Source organism: Panthera uncia, assembly GCF_023721935.1.
Source record: "Panthera uncia isolate 11264 chromosome C1 unlocalized genomic scaffold, Puncia_PCG_1.0 HiC_scaffold_3, whole genome shotgun sequence".
Taxonomy (NCBI): domain Eukaryota; kingdom Metazoa; phylum Chordata; class Mammalia; order Carnivora; family Felidae; genus Panthera; species Panthera uncia.
The window spans coordinates 17,506,080-17,518,913 of NW_026057584.1; positions in this window are offsets into that span (position 1 = coordinate 17,506,080).

The window sequence follows — 12,834 nt, forward strand, 5'->3', positions numbered from 1 at the left end:
CAACGAAAACAAAATACTGCTAAATATGTAGAATAGATAATGTTGGCTTCTCACGGGAAGTGAAACTTCTCTTCCAACAACAGGTGATCCCCACTGCCTTCGAGAAAGAAATTTTTTTTCTTTTGGCATCCTTACAAATAAAAACAAAATCTACTATATACGAGACAGCACAGGCTCTATTCCCAACTTATGAAAAGAAGGCAAGTGCCTCATGTAAGTATTATGGCCAAAGAAGACCAGGAAGAGAACATGATTACAGGATCAAAAATTAAAATGCCTGTAAAACTCAAGAGGATAAAATAGGTCTTACAAGACAATTCTGGTTACAAAGCGGTATATAAGAGATCCCCATTCCTTTAGTAGACAAAGACTACATCTCTACCAGCTCTGTTTCTCACTCCTCAAATTTTTTCCAAATCCCAGAGATTTTGGCCCAGGCTGGGAATAAGTCTGCTCTACCACGACTCTAAAGATGGAGCAAAACTAAATAATCTATTGACCTCAGGTCCGCACAAAAACCTGAAACTGCCATTACAAAAAAGAGCAAACATAGGGTGCCTGGGTGACTCAGTAGGTTAAGCCTCTGACTTTGGCTCAGGTCATGATCTCATGGTTTGTGAGTTCGAGCCCCATGTCGGGCTCTGTGCTGACAGTTCAGAGCCTGCAGCCTGCTTCGGATTCTGTGTCTCCGTCTCTCTCTGTGCCTCCCCAGCTTGCTCTCTCTCTCTCTCTCAAAGATAAATAAGCATTTAAAAAAAAAAAAGAGCAAATGCATGATCAAAATTATTTTCCCAAAATAATGGAAAATACACAAAACAAAGTAAAACAGAGGGACTATTTTACAGTTCCAAAAGCAAGGGACAAATTTTTTTTAAGATACTTCTTAATTCTGATGAGGTTTCAGGGATGCTAGTATTCTCCCCTCTGGTGGCCTGCAATCTTTTGGTAAGCACTATGGAGATACATAACCAGAGCCACAGAGATAGCCTCAGTCTGTGAACAGCAACACTATTATCCAAATTCTGAGAAGTAACCTAAAAAAAGAATTCAGAAAAAGCAAATAGCCACATGCATGAAGATATCTACTGCAGTCTTGTCTCTCCTGCCAAACCAAACAAACAAAAAAAACTCAAAAACTGGAAACCACTAGATGTCCACAATCGGTTTATGATACATTAACATAATGTATTTGGCCTCCTTGAAATCACATATAATACAAACCACCTGAAAATACGGGGTTACTTTTATTATATAATGTTAAGTGGAAAAATAGGATATCAAGCAGTACCTACCTTCTGTCCCAAATGGGCTGAAAATGTTCATTTGCAAAACAAAAATAATGAAAATAGTTTCATTCTGGGAGTAAGGTTTGGTTTGTTTCTTGTTTCAAAACTCCTTGATTTTATTTTTGTGATCTTAACAAACTATTCCATTTCTTCAAATGTGTATTTTTCAGGGAAGTCTTTTCAAGAGGCAATGTGGCTCTGATATAAATCCAGATGGCAAAATTACAATGTATTTAAAGAATTCTCTTTCAATGTCAACAATTTAGAGATTAAAAAATACGAGGAATGAGCACCGGGTGTTGTAGGGAAGTGTTGAATCACGAGATTGTGTGCCCGAAACGAATATTACACTGTGTGTTAACTAAGCGGAATTTAAATAAAAACGTAAAAAAATAAAAATAAAAAAAATAAAGGGAAGTAAAAAGACTGGAATGGGGAATAGTGTCTGGGGAAGCCTGTCTCGCAAGTAAACGTTTCTTCAACAAGGAGAAAAATGACACAGGGAACCCAGAAGAAAATTTTTTTTCAAATTTTACTGCAGCTTTTTCCTTTCTGAAGGTTTCTCTCTTTTAACTGAGGAAGGTGAGAGATTAAAACCACAACAACAAAAAATTAAAAACCTCTCTTTGGTTAGCTACTCTCCAGAGCTAACTGCCAAATGTGAGCAGAAAAGAACAGTGCAGCTTTGACAAGTTAGCAACTAAATGAGATTCTCACACCTAAGAAATGCATGCCCCACCAAAAGTACCCACAGGAGCTTTTAAAATCAAAGCTAAAAGTGACTTGTGGGAAGCCATGCATTGGACAGAGCCCAGCATTTGAAGGTTAAAGTGTTTTCTAAGGAGAGAATGGAAACCAAATTCAATTAAGTAGAGGTGGATAGTACATTGAATTTAGTGCTCAAAGGTGCATTATACTTGGAGGTTGTACTTCTTCAGTCAGCGTGGTAAAGCAGAAAAGGCACAGAACCAGGCATGCGGAGATTGGGTTTGGTGCTGATCCTGGCTTCCTTTCTTAGGGAGGAAAAATCACATCACTTTCTGTTGTATTGTTGCCATTTCAATCTGAAAACTGAAGAACTTTAGTTAGATTGCTCAGGTCTGCTCAAGGAACAGGATCATCCTGATTGGCTGCCTATGACGCAGGAACTCAATGTATAAGAGGCTGCAGGCGGATCAAGTCAAGAAGTGTGTTGTCATTAAACGAATATTTCAGGGAGATAGAGTCTCCGCCGCTGATGCCTCCCAGCCAAAAACCACCAGAGATACACCGATATGCAACAAAGTTAGGTTTGTTGGCTCATTGCAGTGAGAGAGACACCTCACTATGGAGAACCATGGGATGGACATCTCGGTGAGAGGGGTTTAGGATGAGCTGGTTTGAAGATTTGAACTTACGCGTAATTTTAAGGAAGGCTCAAGGAAGCATGGTTTTGCTTTGAATCGGGTGCTGCTGGAAAGCAGGAACAATTCTATCATTGAGTATCTTCATAATTGTTTTTTCCCTAGTAGACAGAAGGGTCAGAGTGAAACTAAAGCTATAATTGGTAAAGGAGCAGTCACTCATGTTAGCCCAGAAAGGGGACTGTTTGGCCACTTTGATTTGGACAGCGTTCTTGTTTTTGTCACTCTGCAGACATGTTTAGAGCAGTGGTTTTGTTTTTGTTTTGTTCCACCCAAGAAGAAGAGAGTCAGAGGGTGGTATTTTCTGGTACCGATATTTTGTGAAATTGCTGATGTCCGACCAAACTCCCCGGTCCAGCTGTTAGAGCCAGAGAGCTCCAAGCTGACAGCAGTCAGGGGCTACACTTTGCTTTCTCACCATGCAGAAAATAATTAACTCCAGGGAGAAGTAATTAGCTCAGAAGCCAGAAAGGGAAGCCCTAGGCTGGAAGCTATTGAAAGGTAGAGAGTCAATCCATAAAGCTAAAGCTCTAAGAAAATGAGTCAGAAAACAAGTAAAAGGTATTGACTTGGAGTTGGGGGGGGGGGGGGAAGAGACATATGAGCAAGTGGCACAAGATAGCTGTAGAACTAACTCCTGGAATGTGGAGCTTCCGCAAGGCTGTTCCTTTCATGCACAGGGCCATCAAGGTCATTGCTAGGGCAGATTTTTAAAAGGAGTAAGTTAGACCAGACATAGTAATATCTCAAGTATTTCCCAAATCTGCAATTTCATGAAACCTTGCTCCAAATGGCATTTTATCTTAAACACAAAACCGATTTGTGTTTGAAATAACAACTATTGGTCTATTTTAATAGTTTCTTTTATTAAAAATGAAATTAAGGGGTACCTGGGTGGCTCAGTCAGTTGAGTGTCTGACTTCTGCTTAGGTCATGATCTCACCATTTGTGGTTTGGGCCCCGCGCCGGGCTCTGGGCTGACAGCTCAGAGCCTGGAGCCTGCTTCCGATTCTGTGTCTCCCTCTCTCTCTGGCCCTCCCCTGCTCACACTCTGTCTCACTCTCTCTCTCAAAAATAAATAAACATTTAAAAAAGTTTTTTAATGAAATTAAGCCATTAGATAATATGCCGTATTCAATCTATCAATAATCTATGCATGGATCCAAGGACTACCCGAGGATCACCACTTACCTTTTGAAAGCTATCAAAAATATAGTCATAATATTGATAAGTTTATACAGGGAGAAATATGCATTTCAGATTATATGAAACCTTTGTGGTTTCAGAGAGTGAGTCCCATGTCTCAAATAGTGTATCTGCTCATATCAGAGCATGTACTTTGATTTTTTTTCAAATGTCCCTATATCAAAAACAAAAAAAAACAAAAACAAAAAAAACCAAAAAAAACCCAACATCTTGCCAATGCAAGATCAATGCAGGATCAATTCAGTGGTGCTAACATCCACAGTCCATAATGGTTAATTGATTCCACATTCTAGTAAGCATCTGGAAGTTAGAATTTTGGATAATGCTAAACCCGTTTAAACAGCACATGCTGAGGCACAAACCATCTCCATCCCACATATCGGGATCTCCTGGAGTGGACACTTAGGCAAGATGGGTATTAGATGCCACACACGGCCACCGGTATCCAAGGAAGCCCCCCAAACAATTTTTGGAAGTTGCAGTAGCATTCATGGGCTGCAGAATGACAAAATAGCGGTTCTGGTGTTCGTTCCAGTAATTGACTTTGCAGCATCAGAGGCAGGGCACCCCCTGCGGAGGGCATCAATAACTTGGTTCCTCAAGGGGAAGTCTTGCTGGTGCCTGGGTGGATCTGTGACCTTTGGCAGATGGAGTAGTATCTGAATATACCAAATCAGGAAAATAAAAATAAAAGAAAGGCAATTTGCTAAATTAAATCTACATGAACTGAACTGCCTGCAACCGTTCATCAGAACCTACAAGGATCACCCAGGAGGTTTTTAACCACCTCCATGCCTTCAACAGATTCTGCAATACACTATCCTTTGTAACTCCCTTTCTTTGAAAATATGCACTGCAAAGAGTAAATAGAAACCTGTTTGGTCCCCACCCTTTTCAGGCCTTTGTTCCTGGTCTCTGCTTAGGAAGTGTGAGTGTGTGTGTGTGTGTGTGTGTGTGTGTGCACGCACAGATGGTCCCCAACTTTATGATGGCTAGACTTACAGTTTTTCAGCTCTACTATGGTGCAAAAGTGATATGCATTCAGTAGATACCTACTTCAAACATTGAATTTTGCTCTTTTCCCAGCCTGGTGATATGCCATAGGATCCTCTCTCGATGCTTGGGCAGCCCACCGCAGCCCCCAGGCAGCCATGCGTCATGAGGGTAAACAACAGACACCACTTGCAACCATTCTGTACCCATACAAACACTCTGTTCTTCGTTTTCAGCACAGTATCCAATACATTCCATGAGACAGTCAACACTATTATTAAATAGGCTTTGTGTTGGATGGTTTTGGCCAACTGTAGGCTAACGTAACTGTTTCTAAGCACATTTAAGGTGGGCTAGGCTAAGCTGTTTGGTAATTTAAGTGTATTACATGCATTTTGACTTAAGATATTTTCAGCTATGGTGGTTTTATTGGGACGCAGCCATATCGTAAGTTGAGGAAGATCTCTATACATATGTATGTGTGTGTGTGAATATATTTATGTATATGTATATAGATATAGATAGATATACATGTAGATATAATTTTACACCCTTTCACTGATACAAATCTCTTAACAAAAGGCAAAAGACTACTTTTCTCTCTCAGGGAAAACTTCTGTAAGGAATGTTCTGAACACAGTTTTAGTGGAAAAAACAAATCATGCAATTTTGAACTGGCGTGACTTGCTTTGGATTCAGGATTCATTACTATTATTTGTAACTCAGAAAGAAGCCCAAGATTCATTCTGTCTCCACAGTCCCCAGTAATGGGAATAGTGAACTTTCTATAAAAATTACCAAGCACACAGCAGCTTTCAGAGGGTTGATGTGGGACTCTTGGAAGATGGTTCTCTACACTGCGTGTTCACACAAAATCATATGTATCCAAGGGTGTGTTCCCTTTTAAATTAGTGTGTAAATTTCCTCCACTGAGAGGCCCACATGAGCCTCTGTTTAAGGCAGTGGTTCTCACACTTTGTTGCAGACTAGACTCACCAGAAGACTATTTAAAAATCGTGATGTGAGGCTCCACCCCAGACCATTTAAATCAGAATTTCTGCTCGTTGACCCAGGAATCAGGACCTTTTAAAGCTCCCCAGATAATTCTAATGTGCCACCATATTTGAAACCCACTGGTTTAGGGTAAAGGAAAAGAAAATACTAAGGTCAGTAAACATTTCATTATTGTGATTTGGTTGGAACGGGGCCAAACTAACCCCCAATTACATTTTAGAGTCAGCCACTCCCCAAAACTGGGGAGGAGATAGTTTGAATAGAGGTCCCATTTACTGCCACAATTTGCTTGTGCAGGATGCCATAGTCAGCCATGCAGTGGAGCAGGGTTGAATGAGTCTTTTGCACCAGGCCTAAAATAAAGAACATGCTGAGAGAAAATGCAGGAGGGGTCCCTCTGTAGCTCTCCGAAAATTATTTCAACCTCCTTAGACTACTGCTAATCAAGGTCCATAAAACCTCCTTTGGGGTATGAGACAGAGTCCAAGATTAGGAAACTCTTCTCCAGTTTTCCTGGGATTCCCTCAACTGTTCACCTACCTTTGCCACCTCTGTTTGCGTGCTTTCCTTGGGTAGCAAAGTCACCTGGGAGCAAAGCCGCAGCGACAAATAAACTTTCCGACTTCAGAGAACCAGGTGGGTGGATGCAGCCAGGATACAGAAACGGGCAGTGAAACCAAAAGAACTATTTTGCCATATACTCCACCCAGCTGGTAAGATTCAGTTCAATGTTATATATTCTGGGGGCACCTGGGTGGCTCAGTCGGTTGAGCATCTGACACTTGATTTCAGCTCAGGTCATGATCCCAGGGTTATGGGGTTGAGCCCCACGTCAGGCTCCACACTCTGAGCATGGAGCCTGCTTACGATTCTCTCTCTCCTCTCTTTCTCTCTCAAAAAAAGTTGTATATTCTGCTCAGTGTTAAATTTATCCACACAATCAAAGGAAAGTTACCAACAGCGTTTGCTTTAAAACTTGTTATTTAGTAACAATCCCCCAATCTGTAGAATCTTATGTAAGCCTATTTACTATCTCTATATCTCTGTTTTTCTGATTCCTCTCTTCCTGTTTGGATGCTAGAAGCACTGTGAATTACTCAGAACACTTTATATTTAATAATAAACATCTGGTGACTAGATGAATAACAATAACTCTTAACAGTATGGTACTTACTATGGGCCAGGCACTGTTCTAAGAACTTGGTGTCTATTAACTCATTTAAACTTCATTAAGCCCTATGATGTCAGTACGAGCATGAAGCTCAAGCTACAAGTCAGGAGGCTGGAGCACAGAGAAGTTACGTGATTTGATCAGTCACAGAGCTAAAAGGAAATCACAGAGCTAGGAGAGCAGGGATCCCATGCCAGGCCAGCTGGCTCCAGCAGCTGTTTCTTTGTGAAGAGGGAGTGAATAATGAAGCCTACTCCTTGCCATTGAGTGTGCCTTCCTTTAGACCACACACTTTCCCATTTGTTGTGTTTTTTCCCACCCAAAATTATTTTTAAGGCATCCATGATGCCATACAGAAATACAGCACATTGCCTCTGACTATCCTGTTCCAGCATAAGCACAGAATGTATTTTACAAAGCCATTCCTCCAGCGATGGAGACCCAGGCTGCTTCCAACTCTTGCCATCACCAACAGCGAGCCGGAAGCATCCTCGTATTTACCTTGTGAGCTTTTCCAAGAGTTTCTGGGATGTCTAATCAGGAGTGAAACATCTGTGGGGTAAGGTAATCGCACAGATTACTAATCGATGTCAGTTTACTCTTCGGGAACATTAGACCGGTTTATACTCCCACCAGTGATGCATGAGTAAGAAGAGCGCTGTGCCGGGTCTGTGACCGAGCAAAACTGAAAAACTAAACACAATTTAGAGTCTCTTAGTCTCTAATTGCCACGCTGCTACTTCAACCCCTTTTTAGGTTGAGCCAACTTTCTTAAGAATTGTTGAAATTATTTTTATTCTCACTAAAAACAGATTGATTATGTATCACACAGGCTGGTTAATACCACACTTCAAATCCCAGTTATGACTTTAAGTATGATTTCATTCTGTGCAGAACTCATTATATGTAAAAGCTATCGTGTGCATTTTTGCTTTCTGTATAAAAATGACTCAAACTTAATATGCAGGTTAAAATATACCTACCCCTACCAAGTGTGGACAAATATACCCCTTGGCAATAGTGCTCTGCTCAAGGAACCACCTTAAGAAATGTCAGTCCTACTGAAAAGTATGCTGGAGTTTTAAAAGTTCGTGGGGGTGGGGCAGGGGAGAAGGAAGAATAAGGAGAAATTATACCCAACGTTCAAACCACCAAGAATGTGCTGGCTAGATTCAGACTGTTGGCAGGAAAAGGTTCTTATAATTTCTTTCCCCTAATTTAGCCTAGCTGGATAATTACATTTAGAAAAATAAGAGAGTAACCACAGATGTGTATGTAATGGAATAAAAAAAATGTACATATTTTGCTCATGGAGATAAGAGGGGCAATAGAAGGATCTCATTATCAATTTTAGAACAAAAGTTGCATTCACTCCAACTAAAAGAACAATTGAAATCAGCCAGGAAGACACAAAATGCCAGTCGTATCCACTTGTCACCCCAGAAGCTAGGACGTGCACCCACTCTCTCAAGACACCATTTCTAAGGAATAGATCGGCTTCAACAGGTGTGGGTCGTCTTTCTATCCAAACTAGTTTTACCCAAGGAGTTCAGAACTCTGTTTTGAGCAGTAGCATTGGCTAAAACCTCAGCTCTCCATAAACAGTCATAACGGTCTGGAAAGGCAGCATGCTGGAATCCTGGGAAAGTTACTTAACTCCTCCATCTGGAGGTTCTAGAGGGCAGTCCATTTCATTGCCTTTCCAGCTTCCGGGGCCACCTGTCCTGAGCCTGCTTGGGATTCTCTCTCTGTCTCTCTCCCTCCCTCCTTCTCTGCCCCTCCTCCACTCACGCTTTCTCTCTCTCTCAAAAATAAATAAATAAATCTTTTTAAAAAATGCCCATGGAGTACTCAGCAAAGGGCCCAGCTTGCACAGCCAGTGTTCAATAATTGCAACCCATAATAACACTAAGAACAAAAATAAAACAACAACAGCAAGAATGATGCAGGGGGCCTGAGGAGGTCTTAATTCAGATTGTTGTCATTTCTCCGTTGCCTGTGTTTGAAAGACATGTTTATAATCATACTGAAACAATATGTCACTTGATTTTTTTAAACCAATGATCAGAACAGCTAATGTCATAACACAGAAGAATTACTTAGAACATTAGTAATAGATTAAAAAGAGTGTCTAACAGAATTAAATGAACCACATCTTTCGAAAAAAAGTCAAAATTATGTAATAGACAGTAGATAGCAAACTTAAAATTGCACATTTCCAATGACCTGGATAGTAAACATATTCAAGGGATATGGGCAAAGGCTCAGCTATGCGGATTGTAACAGTATTGTTTATAAAAGGAAAAAGTGTGAAAGTCAAATTGTTTACTTTAGGAAACTGTCTTGATAAATTAAAGCTATATTTGTTTTTGAAAGAAAAAAAAGGAAGAAAAAGTGAAGAGAGAAGAAACATACCAAATGTTAAAGGTGCTGAATTATGATAAATTGTAGGTAACGTTTCATTTTTCTTTCCATTCACTCAGCTTTATGTTCTAAATTGTCTCCTACAGCTTTCTATTGTGTAATAAGCCAAATCCAGTCTCCTTTGTTGGTCTGGAGTTTGTCGGTTTTACACAGCAACATGAAACGAGCAGGTTGAGTTAGGACTTTTTCTAAAACAGGCCTGCCTGCAGAGCAGTCAGAATCTGAAGTTCTAGAATCTGAAGAGTCAGGCAAAAGATAGAACTTTCCCAGTTCTCAGGAGTCCGGGAGCTACGTTAAGCCAGACATAAAAGCAAGCAGCAACCAGAGAAAGGCTGAAACAGTACCGGATAATCAAAAGGGCTAAAACAATTTTTAAATCCTGAGTTGGGTACATATAGAGCTTGAGTCAGTTGGAGGCATCTAAAATGAAGAAGTCTCTGAATAAAATCCTTGATTACCTATTCTATGCCATTGTTGATATTAGCATTCCTCCTCCACACCTGTATTTACATGTATAAACCATACATGCCTTCTATTGCAGCAAAAGCACTGACCAGAGACTGTAACAGTGCCGTGGTAAACAAGAACACCGTGGAAAAAGGAAAAACTTTTCTGATGTCATAGTCCAACAAAAGCCCTGCAAATACTATAATCCTCATGCAGCACCTCAAGTAAGCCCACCTGTGCCCTAGACTTGCTATTCCATTAATTAACTATGTGACCTTGAGCAGATCAATTATCTCTCAGAATTTACTTCCAGAGAAGATCAAACTAGAATTAATGGTTTTCTAACTATTATTCTTGGAAACAGCAGGGGGATGAAACAAGGGATGAATGGAAAAACTCCCAACCCCCCCCCCCAACTCTGGCTTAAAACCAGAGCAATTATAATTTTATCTCTTTTATTCATTTACATTTCCTCTTAAGACTTTGTTTAAAGAAAGAGTTCCACTGCCTTTTTGAAACAATTTGAAAACTCATGGACTGATGACTTCTAATTTATTTCCAAATTATAGCCATCTACCTAGAAGGACCTCAGGTGGTAGCCAAAGTCAGGAAACAAAAGATTCAGGAACCAGATGCCTAAAGCTTGGGTGTTGTCATATAACAAGGCCAAATGCAAGTTTGCACATACTGGGCAGCTAGGAAGCCAGTGAATGTGGTTCTCTGTTCTGTCTTCCCACTTTTCCAAATGGACTCCTAACACCCACATTTCTTAAGTGCTGGATTGCAATTATATAGGCCTGGTCAAATGGGGCAAATTTGAGATTGCAGCTGTATTCTACCCTCGAAGCTTTAAATGGAAAGAAAAGGACTGGAGCACATATATTTTTTTCATTTCATTGCCGCTTCTAATTTAGTTCATTACCTACAGCACGGGGAAGAAAGAGCCAAAGAATGGCAAGAAAGGGTTTAAATTTGCTTAGGTATATTGATGAGAAGAAAAGCCAGCACTCACTCCTTATTAGTCTTCTTCTCCACCCTCTGAAAGCCTATCCACCTAACTCCCCCTCAATCCTGGATATTAACAATAATGGCTTCTACTTACCTAGCACCACCGATGGGCCAAGTGCAGTACTCGGATGCCCTCCATACATAATCTCATTTGATCCTCACCATAGTCCTGTTAGATATTATTGACCCATTTTAAAGATATTGAAAGCAAGACTCAAGAAATTTTATAACTTTCTCAGGATCTCAGAACTAATTAGAGAAGGGTATGGAGGGGAAAAGAGGAGTGTGTGACTCAAATCTTGACAGACATGGCTGCAAAGCTTTTTTTTTTTTTTTTTAACAATATGTACTATAGAGTTTATTCCAGAAGCCACTAGGTGTGCAAGACTAAAGAATCCACACAGTACTCAAATAACTAGTAGTCTGTTCCCACTAGCCAATTATTCTTTATAACAAACAAATTTTGAATAATAACAGAGCACATAATTTCTTTATTCAAAACGTCTTCTGAAGGTCATGGCTTTTAGCAGAAGTAACTATTTTCTATTTTGGTCTGGTTTTAATTAGGGTAATAGTCTGATTGAACATAGATATTTATGACGTTTATTAAAAGCTTTTATTACTAATTTTTCCCAGAAAAAAATTCTAATGGAGATGTATTGGAGAATTTCCATAAAATTAATGTCCAGACTTAATGGATGTCTAAGGTATTATTATTAACGAGAATGTTCCATATACTAGGAGCCTTTGATTAGAGATTAGATACAGTTAGATCAGAACTTATTTAAAGCTGGATACATGCCAAAGTATCCAGAAATTCAATTTAAACACATTCTAGAGGCTAATGCTTTATTTAGGGTATGTCTTTATGATGCCAAATGAAAAGCTGCAGTTACAAAAAAATCAATTGATTTGGTCAGCTGCTGGATGATCTAAAGACCACATCACGCTCGGTTTGACTCCCGCTGATACCTACATGAAGCCAGTCAATTGAATCAAGATGAATTTTCCATCTGTAGAAATTGACTGCCACCCATCCAGAAGGACATTCTTTTTTTTTCCGCAAGTTTTACTTATTTACTTTGAGATAGAGCTGGGAAGGGGCAGAGAGACAGAGAGAGAGAATCCCAAGCAGGCTCCACACTGCCAGTGGAGAGCCAGATGTGGGGCTTGAACTCATGAACCCTGAGATCATGACCTCAGCCGAAGACACATAACCGACTAAGCCACCCAGGCACTCCCAGAAGGACATTCTTAATGGACCAGCAGCCCTAGTCTCACACAATCCTTGATTAACCCAGTCTGGACTGATGGGCTCAGTGAGATTTTCTGTCTTTCCCAAGACCTCAAAATCTACAATTGTGATTCTCAGCAATGTGGGGAAATCCCAAGTCTCCAGTTCCCACCCTGCACAAAGCATATCAAAAACCCCTGGGGGTGGAGACATCTTTATGCTACATCTTCTACCAACACTGAGATCCTGAGAGGTCATCCCCCATTCCCCAACTGAGAATCCCCCATTTAGAGTTGGCTTTAATGTGGTTGTAGTAAGCATCATGTGGGTGTGTTAGCATTGGTCCACTCTACGGAGTCCTAAACCACTCCTAAGCAACTAAAACAGCTTGAAAGTGTCTGGAAATGTCAGTGAAAGGGAGGACCTCAGTATTTCTGACCTAATTAGGAATAGGATTTAATTTCAGTCCACTTACTACCTGCGGGGAATTGTCTGGGTTGGTGGGCACTGGGTCAGCCATCTCTAGCAAAGCAGAGGACAAGCCACCATATCTCAGAATGATTCTGCTTTTGTTAAACTTTCCCTGAAGGCTCTCATTTTTCAAACTCTGATTTCTTCTTATGTTCATAGACCCAAATCAGAAGCAGC